The following is a 13731-nucleotide window of genomic DNA, read 5'->3' on the forward strand; positions in this document are numbered from 1 at the left end:
TTAATTATTTTACTGAACAATCACTTGTTTCATGGAAGAACAAAAAACAGGAATATTGGGTTAAATATTATCAAGATCAAGATAACTTAAGGTTTTTTAAACTACAAAACAAAACTCACACATATTTGAGAATCGGAATAGAAGATAGTTTATGACATGATAAGCAAGTTTGATAATATTTAGAAATAAAAGCGCTAAATCTGTCATACAGCGCTATTTTGGCTGTGGTGAATCACGTGCCAAGCATGACGTGTCACCATGGAAACATGGGGGGGGGGGCATTGCGATGTCGGCTAAACATGTCTGTCAACCATCACGATGGACGATGATATCGTCCATCGGCCCAACCCTAGTAAGAATACTAATGCAATGGCATGAACAGATACATAAATAGTAAGGCTAGCTAAACAACTGGAATGATCTTGAAAACATATTGCAGGAGGCAGAGAAAAACAGCCACATGAGGTAGCTAGCACGTCTTTAGCATCTAACTTATCAGCATTGCTACTAGATGAAAACATTTGTATGTGATATTTGCAATTTAAACATTTTAATAAATATATTTCCCCATAATATCATCAAAACTTACTTCACTTTGTTTAATCCACTGGCTCAAATGTGTGCCTTCAATAGTCTTGTGCTTTGGGCTTCTGTACATGTGATGGAGGCATGCACAGTGCCAGTAGGGGGTGTGGTCTCAATAGCCATGCAGTAAGCAGTGTTCTATGTGCATGTGATTGAAGAATGGCATGGATACTCAAGTGTATTTGAATGACATCTGTTTGTTTTAGTCAAGATTATGCTAAAATATACTTTCCTCAACTATATTTAAGTTCCCTATAAAGAGCCATCCCTCAACTTTGAAAATTCCCACTTTATTCTAGGGCTGGTCCGAATACCATTTTTTTGAGCTTCGAAGCTTCGGTAGTAATGAACATCGAAGCTTCGGAATCTCTATAGCCTACGTCTGTCTGTCCGTTGCATTTTGATTATTTCGAGAACCATTCATCCAAACGACTTCTCAAGGGAGTGCAGTGTCGTATTTGGTGCAATATAGATAGACAGGCGAGACGCAACACGCTCAGAATTAATAAACTTTTCATAAACTACAGAACAGCGCGAGCCGGATGCGTGCACGCCTCATGCGAGCAGAGCTTATATGCTCCGAGAATGGACACTGCACTAGTGATATAAAACACACACAGGTCTTTTAACTTAAGCAATATTTTTAATAAGGTAGTCTGATACTTTTCTCAGTAACAAATTACTGACAAAGTAGGGTAGATTTAAATAAAGAAGCGGCGCGCCTCACGCATGCAGGGCTTATATGCTCCGAGAACGGACACTGCGCTAGTGATATAACACACACACACACACACAGGTCTTTTAACTTAAGCAATATTTTTAATAAGGTAGTCTAATATTTTTCTCACTAACAAATTACTGACAAAGTAGGGTAGATTTAAATAAAGAAGCGGCGCGCCTCACGCATGCAGGGCTTATATGCTCCGAGAACGGACACTGCGCTAGTGATATAAAACACACACACGTCTTTTGACTTAACCCTTGTGCATTGTTCAAATTCACTACCCTTTCGTTATGAAAACAGCCACTACTTTAAACTGCTGTAAAAATGTATCAGATAAATATTTTTTCCAATTTTTTTTGCATAAATCTATTAATCAACCTCAGTTTTGATCAAAACTACTAAATGTTTTTAAAAAAAAATCAGGATTTTAACTCTTTAATTGCCAAATTCTTAAATGATGTCACTGATTCGGATGTCTGTTCTTATTTAGTTAGTTATTGTGTTGTGTACAAAGGTATTTCCCTATTAAAGTATTAGCAATGTTATTATTTACATGTTTTTGAGTTTCATAGTGTTGGCTGGCAGGCCTGCGTGTCAATGTGGAGCTGTTGGGGAGGCAGTTGCACTTCTTAATTTGTCCACTGGGGGGCAGACCCTAACCGCAGGCAATATTTTACATGAACGTTATAGATTCTGGGAATTTTACCTCTGCTGTCATGTCTTAAGTTAAGCTATTTTCATCTCCATTTGATACGTTTGCGAATCATTTGATTAAAAAAACTCCGGGAATTATCCATTATTGAAGCGCTCAAGTATCCAGGTTTCTGATTGGAGAACTAGTACCTCATTAGCATGTCTGCTCGTCCTCTACTTGTTGAAGAAACTATCATTATTTTGTAACTACGTGATATTAGCGAGTGTTTATATAATAACTATGTAATCTTTTAAATTTTGGACACAAAGGCGTTTAGAATTTAAATAAATAAATATCTACCGTCCTCATGTTTGCTGTTTCAAAGAATGCAGTTGCTACTGGTGACCATTTGTGGGTATCGCTTCTCGGCCTTTTGGCTAAGATCAAGTGTAGTATCTGTTCTTATCAGTTTAATATCTGATACGTGCCCTACCCGGGCACCATATATTAAATTGATTTTTGGATCAGGGAGATGGAATAGGGGCTTGCTCCGTCCACTCCACGCATCGACCCGGTATTGCAGTACTTCCGGGAACGGTGCACCCCCTATCACGGTGAAAAAATAGATTATACATGGTGCATTTTCATGTCAGCGTGTTTGTGGGTGCAGTACTTGTGAACATGTGTAATTTGGATTATGGGTTATTTGTGATTTCTATGTATTACTTGATAGAAGGGGTAGAAGCTAGTGGTGGACATTTTGATTTTTTCCAGAGACTCGTTCATATTTAGTTCGATCACCAAAAGGATTCGTTCACTGATTCGTTCAGTTTTTTTTCCATATTACACAAATACGTCAGCAGCAAGTGCGGCAAAATGTGTTTTTCAACTAACGGATTTACTTGTTACAAAATAAAAACTGATTTGACTTCATTAAAAATGGTGCCCTAGTCATTAAATGGATAAAATAAGTCTAAATAAGCGATCAAAGTCTTTACACTCTTTTATCTTTTAAATTACACTCTTTTCGGATGACCAAATCACAAGTGTTTTTTAATATGTTTGCATACTAGGCAGGCTAGTTAACATTTTATTGTTTGGTCAGAACGAGTTAAACGAGGAGTTATGTTCTGTATGTTAGATATGAATTGCGCGTGCACAGTACGGATACCTGCGCTTTGCATTCACTTTCTGCTGATTGATGAACTAGATTGACAGAATGGCCGACCTGGTACACGAACTGGGTATAGCAACCAGTTCGTTCAATTCGTTCACGAACGGGAGATCTCTCTCTCGTTCAGACTCAAAACAGAGCAATATGATATTCATTCAGCATAGTAGATCCAACCAATTACATGCCCCTTCTAAGCCCGAGCTGAAATGCTATTAGCTGACGTGAGTCACGTGACGCAAATGAGATGGAATGACGTGACGCAAATAATCAATACTCTAATTTTTTTTTATGTTTTACAGTTTTTAAACGAACAAAAGTGCATGACATGACTCAAACATATATATTTATTTTTTAAAGTATAAAACTGTTGAAACATAAAACAACAATAATAAAAATAAACAATACAAAATGCACACAAAACGCCAGTGCTTACACTATATACTATATAAATAGTCAGGTAAAGTGCAATGTATAATACAAAACAGGTAGTGCAAAACTACAAAAGTTCTTTTTTTTAAACAGTATAAAATATAAAAACAGGTAAAAGTAGTGTAAAGTTAAATCAAGCTAAAACACAGTAGTGCAAATATAATTTTTTGTTACAAGACCTGCAACTTGTTCATCGAAATCACCCCACACTAAGTGTTTCTTGCGGTGCTGCTGCTGCTGCTGCTGCCTGTTGCTGCTCTGGTTGATGTGCTGAGGAAGATCTCACTCTCCCAGCGGCATTTTTGAGTCTCTGGATGGCTTCATTTGCTGCATGATCATCTGAAAAGGCATTTTTTTTAAATCTCGGGTCCAGTGCAGACGCTTCTGAGAGCAGATGGTGAAATTCCACTTTGTGGAACCTGGTAGCCATATCTTTGGTAATTGCTTCAAGCATGTCCATTATAGGTTTTCTGAACCCTCCCGATCTCAGGTATCTTGTGCTTATTTTTTGGATACTTCGTGAAAGCAGGATCACCTTTGAGGCAGTCACATAGCTATAGGGAGCAAAAACAACATTTGAATTGAATAAATACAGTATAATAATCATTAATGAATAATATTAATTTCCCTCCATTACTGTGACAATAACAATGCCACTTATAATTTATCTTTACATTTTACAGTCTGCAAAAGCTGCTTGCAAAACATAGTTTTTTTTTAATGTTATGCTAATAAGAGTCAAATTAAATTAAATTATTAAATTAAATTTGTGACTTCTTCAAATGGTTTTAAAACCTCACAGACCTCTTCCATTTCTTTCCACTCATCCTGTGTCAGAGTTTCCAGTTGAGAATTTACTAGTGCAAGTGTGGTGATGATGGCATCCTTGTTATCAAGAAATCTCTGTAACATATAAAATGTGGAGTTCCATCGTGTTGGGCAGTCCTGTTTCAGTTTTAACTCTGGCAAGCCCATCTGCTGCTGAGTTGCCTTGAGTTTTTCAGCTGCCACTGTGCTTCGGTGCATGTACTCCACAATTGCTTTAACCTTATACAGTGTATTTTGGATTACATGGAGTCCACCCCTCACAATCAAATTAATTGTGTGGGCAAAACATGGCAGATGCTTCCATGAGGTTTTGTGAATGGCTAGGGTTATGTTGTGAGCATTGTCAGAGACACAAGCTACTATTTTGTCCGTTATGTTCCACTCTCTGGCAATTCTTAAAAGATTGTCGGCCAGATTATCTACAGTGTGTCTTTCAGTAAATTCAAAACAATCTAACAGATATGTCTCCATTTTAAAATTGTCAATGAAGTGGCATGTAACTGACATGAAACCACATGTGGCCCTAGATGTCCAGCAGTCGGTTGTGAGGCAGACAGCCGATGCCTTGCCAACTTTGTCCATAATTTGTTCACGAACCTTTGAAAACATTTCTGGAATGATTGTTTTTGACAGGGTCTGCCTGCTGGGCAATATATAGGAGGGGTTTAAGGCCTTTGTAAATGCTTTAAAACCACTGTCCTCCACAATGGAAAAAGGTTGTAGATCCAATGCAATCATCCTTGCCAGGTCCTCATCCACTTTCTTTTGTCTTAGTGGGTCAATTGGCCGAGCCACAAAATGTGTTAGGGTGGTCTGTCCTGCCTGTCGTCTGTGTGGGACAGTTGTATGAGGTGTGCTGGTAGTGGCAGATGAGGTAGGAGGAGGTTGAGCAGTACTGGTACTGATGGATGTTCCAGGATCCTCAGCTTGTTCAGTTTCCCTTTGTGTCAGCTGCACAGTTGGATGCTTTACCTTTAGATGCCTGTTAAGGTTAGCTGTAGATCCTCCTTTAAAGGACAACTGTGTTTTACAAATTGTACACAAAGCCTGTGTTGGAGACACCTCATTAAAATAATTCCATAATACACTTCTCTTTGTGGTGCCACTCATTTTGAAGTTAGCAGATTACCTGATGTAGTTTGTAGATTTTAGTAAAAACGAAAATTTTAAGCTGTCTTTTATTAAATTAAACCATCAGTTTGCACTGTTAACTTCGTCGTCATTATTATCTTGACGTTCGAACAACTGGTTCTTTCATTCACGAACGAGATCAATGTAACAGTTCATTTGACTCGTTCAAACTCAAAGCAACTCAATAAAGGGCATATTCGTTCACTAGATTCAACAAATCACATGCTCCGTCCTCGTATCATACTCGAAGGCTATTGGCTCGAGGTTTAGTCACTCTTTGTCTTTGACAGATGAAACGGTCCACAGAGCTACACGGTTCATTGAGCTGCGCATGCGCGCAATAGCGGCGCGCAGTGGTGGAGGGAGGAATTTCAGTGAACGAGAAATATGAGTCAATGGATAACGTGAACGAGAATGATTCGTTCACCTAAAAGATTTGTTCAAAAAGAACAATTCGTTCACGAACGTAACATCACTAGTAGAAACAAATCTTCATATCAGTTGAATCAATTATATACATGATTCACTGTTTCCTAAACGTTTCACGATGTCACACGCTGGTTCTTTCTATATCTATCTTGAATATCTTTGAATAATGTTGTATTATATCACCTCGCAAGATACTGTCGCCTTATTGTGCCGTGCCTGTTAGTGGTTTTGAATAATGTGTCTGCTAAACGTGTAGTTTTACAATCAGAGACTTCAAGATTTGCTCGAAATAGATTATGCTTTTTTCAGTGGGTGTGTGACAGTGAGCAACCAGGAAGAGACGTGCTTCTGGAAAAGTTCACCCAAAAATTTGTCATGTTTGTTTGTTGGGAAGTTCAGGTTTTATCAATAACATTTTCATTATTATTTAAAGTTACTTAAGTCATGCACACAATGCCCAGATCAGTTGTAGTTCAATTTGGTGAATGTATATGATGATGGACAAAGCTGAGCTACAATCACTTCATAAAGAACTGTGAGTCTGACTTCACAAAAATCAGACTAGTACATATTAATTTAGACTTAAAGGGTTAATTCACCCAAAAAATATAAAATTCTGTCATTACTCACCCTCATGTCGTTCAAATCCTGTGAGACTTTCGTTCATCTTCGAAACACAAATGAAGATCTTTTTGATGAAATCTAAGAGCTTTATGTCTTTATGTAACTACCACTTTGACATTTCAAAAAGTTCATAAAGATAATCGTAAAACTAATCCATATGAATTGAACGGTTTAGTCCAAATATTCTCATTCATATCATTTCTCAATTTTTTTATATGATGAACAGATTGAATTTAGACTTATTCGCATATCTTATATCAAATATTTTATTCGCATATCTTATATCAAATATTTTATTCACAATTCATCAACAAGATCTTCATTTGATTTCCGAAGATGAACGGAAGTCTTACGGGTTTTGAAAGACATGAGGGTAATTAATGACATAACTTTCATTTTTTAGGTGAACTACCCCTTTAACAGAACAGTAAAATGAATGCTCTGGTCTGGTGCTTCGGTAGTTTTTTCATTGTCACCTCTGACATCTTTAGGACTTTTGTCTTTCGCTGTAACAGATTTAACCCTTCTTTCTTGAATTCACTCAGTGAGAAAAGGACCTACAATATCTGATTGCAAAAACGCTGATAGCTGTTTTACTAATTCCATTTTCCAATTACTTTATTATCCTTTTTATATTTGTAATTTATGAGCCACTTGTATACTGTCATTTAATATACTGTAATGCTTTTATTTTAAACTAATATAGTATACCTTAAAAGCACTGTTGTTGATCCCGGTTCAGTTTATTATTGTATGGCATCTCGTATACAGGGAGAGAAAATAGTTTCAAATGTCATGCTACCCGTTTATGCTTTCATCTGAGTGCTCACTTAAATCCAGTTTATACATAATTTTGAGTTATTTAATGATAATTTTTGGAACAATACCAGCAACACTTGCAAAATGGAGAGATCAAAATAGTCATAAATGGAGCTGAAAAGATATTTGCTCTTTATTTTGCCATCGTGTTTCGTGCACAGGCCTTCATCAGTCCTAAAAGATTACAGTTGCACAAATACAAACAAAGACAAAATTCAAACTTAAGAAATAACCAATCACCAATCACGTCAAGTGAGTGATCACATATCAGGCCATAAAGTTCTAATCAACTACAACATCATACATGTACACAAAAAACAAATATAGTAAAAAATAACTCTTTTAATCGAAATCCTGTGTTCAGTGATACAATCCCTTAAATGATGAGATGTTTCTCCGACATAAAAGAAGCTTGTAATATTTATATTGTTTTTATAGATCGGATGGTCATAACTTTTAATTTTTTGGTATATTGGCAGTAAATGCAATTGCCACATTTAGTTTTTTTTCTTGGTTAAAGACTTCTTTGGGCAACACAGGCTCTAACTAGTTTGTCCCTGATATTTCTTGCTCTTTTGTAAGCAATAAGTGAACGATCTTTAAATTTATATTTTAGAGACGGGTCATCCTGCAGATTATGTCAGTATTTTTTCACCGCCTTATTTATATTGAATTTTTTTGGTGCATATGTTGTACACGACCTGACCTTTATGATATCTTCTTAAATTCATTGGAATGTAGACAATCTTCACGATTTCTATCTTGTTCCTTTTGTTCTGCTTGTGAGAGCAACTTTTCCTTATAATTTCTCTCTTTAAAATTAATTATAATTTGATGTTTTTTTTGTCTCATATTCATCACTATCCTCACAAATGCTTTTTATTCTTGTGTGTTGACTTATAAGGAAACTTCTTTTTAAAGAAACAGGCTGAAAACTATTGCCATGTAACAGTATATTTCTAGCTGTTGGCTTTGTGTATAAAAATGAAGTTACATTTTTTTTTGTATATCCAGGAAATTAATTTCTTCCATGTTGAAAGTAAAAAATAATAATAATGAAACCCTAAAAATGCATGAAGAATGGTAGCCTAACCAAAGTAAAAAACACATCAATGTATCTATTCCACAAAATGATATTGGGATTAGGTTATTTTTGTGGTTTAAATACAAAAAAAGGCAATCAAAACTGGGTGCCATTCGAACGCATTTCCTATGTATGCCTAAGAAAGAGGGCTGAGCCAATCAGAGTAAGTATGGGGTGGAGTGACACGTGTAGCCCCGCCCCCTTTCCCAGGCTGCATTCAGGTCCTTCTCAAAATAGCTCCCTGGAGACGTTGCAAATATGTTTGCGGATTAAACAGACTTTTATTGAAAGTCACTTTGGAAACCGGATCGGTTGTTTTGAATTAAATGGACTTCGTACTAACGCCTCACCGTGGTTGAGAATGATGTTGCCTTCAGTGGTGCCCCTACAGGGAACGTGTACAACTCATACTTACCTGGCAGGGGAGACACCATGATCATGAAGGTGGTTCACCCAGGGCGAGGCTCAGCCATTGCACTCCGGTTGTGCTGACCCCTGCGAATTCCCCAAATGTGGGAATCTCGACTGCATAATTTCTGGTAGTGGGGGACTGCGTTCGCGCTCTCCCCTGGTTTACTGGTTCAAAGAAAGAATTGACATCACAACATCATGATATTTCTCTGTGTGTGTGCAAGAGGTTGTTTTGTGGGTAGAGTGTTGTGTTGCACATAAACTTTCAAATCACTTCTGACATCACAATTCCTTTGCACTTATGCTCTAGCCTAGAAATCTAGACGCAGCATAAAGTATTTTGCAGCAAAGTGTGGTCTAGCAACTCTCCGTTGGCATTCGAGCTGGAAAAACCAAACTCTGGTCAGGCCAATCACAGCGTGTATAGGGTTGGTGGGCGGGCTTAACATGACTTACATGGGTGAAATCATGATTTCCATAGGTGATCTGCCACTTGAAAACAAAGAAGATGCTGCTGGCGAACAGCAGTCTTTCGAATCAACTTTGACCGCGACTCTGGATGACTTGGAGTTAAGAGAACGTCACTTAAGTCATTCTTAAAATAATGTAGATGTGTTCGGAGTTTTGACGACCGGATACGGCAAAAGTTTAATATAGGCCTATCAACTAGCTCCGCTGGTGGAAAAACGCATGGGACTCACTCAGGCACAGCCGTCCGTTGCTGTGGTTGGTTGTAGCGCTGTCCTATTGCGTGCAGAGGGAATTTGAAAGACAACTGTTTATCCCGCCCCTCGGAAAAATTTCTGGTAAATTTCCATGGGAAGTTAAGCTGGGGAATTTTGGAAATATTCCACATTAGAAACTTTCCATGGGAATTAATGGGAATTTAGGGGAACTAACTGGGAATTCATTGTAATGTAATCGATCATTGTATCATATTCAAGCATAAATATAAACCGAAGTCATAAGAAAACATACATGCAAAATGTTTTCAACAGATTTATTTGTAAGTGGAACAGAACAAGTTTTAATTATTTTACTGAACAATAGGGGTGGGCGATATAGCCTCAAAATTCTATCACGATATTTCAAGAATATTTGCGATAATGATATTTATGACGATATAGACTTTTTTTTTGTTGTTGTTGAAAATTTTCTTATTATGTTTATCTCGCCTAAATTTTTGCTCACTCATTGCGTTTTTACAATGTGGTAATTTTGTAAGAGTTTACACAACACAAGGAAGCTTGATTTCAATCTTTGAATTAAATGTTAAATGCGTGTAGGTCTAACACCAGTATTCAGAAATACTACAGAAACATAATAAAGTAATCAAATGTAAAATAACACAGTCTTTTAGTTCTGTTTCCTGATTAAATTAAATACATAGGCTAATAATTCTCATTCATTACAATTAAAGCTATCTTTTGTTGTTTTGACGACAACATTAATGACAGACGCATAGCCTATGGCTGCTGTCACTTTTACAGCTAGTGCACGGATCCATTGCTGTTTTCATTATAGGCTACTGTCTGTCACACTGTCACATGCGTTTTATACATAACCGACTGTGTTTATGAGTATACTTACCAAGACCGGAAGTTTTACACAATTTTGCGTTTTTCCCCCCATTAAAGCGATATAATCCGTGAAAAATAACTTTAGTTTCTCGCGAGCTGTAGCCTAGGTACTCTATGTATGCACGCAGTGCAACTCTCTCAGAGAGTGCGCGAGTAGCTTACTGGATAGTTTAAACCCGCTTGAATGTTTAAACTGACAAGAATTAAGAAGACTTGAAAATTATAAACTTTAGTTACGATGCACTGATGGCCCGATTGTGCAAGGGACCATTCAGTCATGTCCCGACTCCTAAACGCGCGCGAGAGAAGACGCGCGTCGGCAGCCCCGCTGAACACTCAAGCTGTTTGTGAAATTGCTAAATCGTCATCGGAGGCTGACAGGCTGCTCTCGCGCTCAGACAGGTGTTGTTGTTGTGCGTGCTAGGGAACGTAAATGCGCCATACATCATCGCGTCGCTATATCATTGATATCGCGATATGACACTTTTATCATGTAAAAATGTATACCGGTATTATTGTGGACGGTATGATATGGCACACCCCTACTGAACAATCACTTGTTTCATGGAAGAACAAAAAACAGGAATATTGGGTTAAATATTATCAAGATCAAGATAACTAAAGGTTTTTTAAACTACAAAAAAAACTCACAAATATTTGAGAATCGGAATAGAAGATAGTTTATGACATGGTAAGCAAGTTTGTTAATATTTAGAAATAAAAGCGCTAAATCTGTCATACAGCGCTATTTTGGCTGTGGTGAATCACGTGCCAAGCATGATGTGTCACCATGGAAACATGGGGGGGAGGGGCATTGCGATGTCGGCTAAACATGTCTGTCAGCCATCACGATGGACGATGATATCCATCGGCCCAACCCTAGTAATAATACTAATGCAATGGCATGAACAGATACATAAATAGTAAGGCTAGCTAAACAACTGGAATGATCTTGAAAACATATTGCAGGAGGCAGAGAAAAACAGCCACATGAGGTAGCTAGCATCTGCCTTATGTGGTAAATAAAATTATGCTAGCTTATTTAGCATCTAACTTATCAGCATTGCTACTAGATGAAAACATTTGTATGTGATATTTGCAATTTAAACATTTTAATAAATATATTTCCCCATAATATCATCAAAACTTACTTCACTTTGTTTAGTCCACAGGCTCAAATGTGTGCCTTCAATAGTCTTGTGCTTTGGGCTTCTGTACATGTGATGGAGGCATGCACAGTGCCAGTAGGGGGTGTGGTCTCAATAGCCATGCAGTAAGCAGTGTTCTATGTATGTGATTGAAGAATGGCATGGATACTCAAGTGTATTTGAATGACATCTGTTTGTTTTAGTCAAGATTATGCTAAAATATACTTTCCTCAACTATATTTAAGTTCTCTATAAAGAGCCATCCCTCAACTTTGAAAATTCCCACTTTATTCTAGGGCTGGTCCGAATACCATTTTTTTTGAGCCTCGAAGCTTCGGTAGTAATGAACATCGAAGCTTCGGAATCTCTATAGCCTATGTCTGTCTGTCCTTTGCATTTTGATTATTTCGAGAACCATTCATCCAAACGACTTCTCAAGGGAGTGCAGTGTCGTATTTGGTGCAATATAGATAGACAGGCGAGACGCAACACGTTCAGAATTAATAAACTTTTAATAAACTACAGAACAGCGCGAGCCGGATGCGCGCACGCCTCATGCGAGCAGAGCTTATATGCTCCGAGAACGGACACTGCGCTAGTGATATAAAACACACACACACACGTCTTTTAACTTAACCCTTGTGCATTGTTCAAATTCACTACCCTTTCGTTATGTTCGTGGCTGAAAACAGCCACTACTTTAAACTGCTGTAAAAATGTATCAGATAAATATTTTTTTCAAAATTTTTTTTGCATAAATCTATTAATCAACCTCAGTCTTGATCAAAACTACTAAATGTTTTTAAAAAATTCAGGATTTTAACTCTTTAATTGCCAAATTCTTAAATGATGTCACTGATTCGGGGAAAAAACACACAAAATGACGTATTTTCAATATAAAATGTGATTGTGGACTGGATTTTTTTTTACCTTTTATCACACTCTTGGGCATGTCAAAGATTAGAAACAACATTGGTTTTGACGCATTGTTAGTTTTTGTGCAGCATCAGATTTTAACTTTTTCTCCCTCATTAACTGTTCGTGGCTGTTTTTGCCCCATTACCTTCCATTATAACCACATTTTTTGATTGCAAAGCCATGACACCATATAATCATGCATTTTTGATTGTAGGTGGTTTTCCCTGTTGGGAAGAGGTAAAATTTTTTAATTTTTACTGTTGATAACCAGGTGGCACCATTAACCCTTTAGATCAGGGATCACCAACCCTGCTCCTGGAGAGCTACTGTCCTGCAGACTTCAGTTCCAACCCTGTTCCAACACACATGCATGTAATTATCAAGTAACCCTGAACAGCTTGATTAGCTGGTCCAGGTGTGTTTGATTGGGTTTGGAGATAAAATCTGCAGGACAGTAGCTCTCCAGGAGCAGGGTTGGTGAACCCTGCTTTAGATGGACCTGTGCAAAAAAAGGCTTAGTTTCTGGCTTTTACATGGAGTTCTGTGGAGTATAATACTGCCCTACAAAGCAAAAAGACAGTAACTACGCAGAGTGCAGAACTGAGAAAAATGACTTTAAAGTTACCCTGTCATCCAGCCTAAGTAGTTGTAGGTAGATTATTGGACATGTGGCTATTTTGTTACTTTATATTAGCTTATTCTTTTATTCACATAACAAAGGATGCCTTGAATTTCATGAAAATGATAACTCATGTTTGACTGTAAATGCAGTTACTGCCTCTTTGTTTTGTAGGGCAGAATAGTGTGTGTGTGTGTGTGTGTGTGAGAGAGAGAGTGTGTGTGAGAACTCACCTTGATGCGTCAGAGAAAATCAAAACATGCACCTCAGCTCTCAGAACTACATGGAGTAAAAAAAAAAAAGTGCCTTTTGATGGTGAGAAATGCAGACTAAACAAAAACAAAGCAAGTGGATTTAAACACTTGCATCCAAGCCTGCTGGTCATTTGATGGTGAGAAGAGCAGCAAGCAACATGAGAAAGGGCTTGACTTGTAGTGAAGTTTTAGAGATAATTATGCAGCCTGACCCCTCCAGCGAGCTGCAGGATGTATTGTCTTCTCCCTCTAACACCACAGACTCAGGAGAGTCAGATCCTGATTTGGATGTGGCACCCTCATCATCCTCTCTAGCTTCCACTGAAGGCGAGGAGGATTT

The 13731-nt window shown here is 37.7% G+C and overlaps 2 non-coding genes across 2 annotated transcripts; both read left to right on the forward strand.

The window, feature by feature from the left end:
- The first annotated feature begins 2360 nt into the window (after positions 1 to 2360).
- Positions 2361 to 2551, forward strand: LOC143737896 (U2 spliceosomal RNA). Its single transcript, XR_013203769.1, has one exon. It is a non-coding gene; the product is annotated as a U2 spliceosomal RNA (small nuclear RNA).
- Positions 2552 to 8868: 6317 nt separating this feature from the next.
- Positions 8869 to 9032, forward strand: LOC143737887 (U1 spliceosomal RNA). Its single transcript, XR_013203760.1, has one exon. It is a non-coding gene; the product is annotated as a U1 spliceosomal RNA (small nuclear RNA).
- Positions 9033 to 13731: the final 4699 nt, after the last annotated feature.

Source organism: Siphateles boraxobius, unplaced genomic scaffold, assembly GCF_051911475.1.
Source record: "Siphateles boraxobius isolate OS27281-9 unplaced genomic scaffold, OSU_SipBor_1 130, whole genome shotgun sequence".
Lineage (NCBI taxonomy): Eukaryota > Metazoa > Chordata > Actinopteri > Cypriniformes > Leuciscidae > Siphateles > Siphateles boraxobius.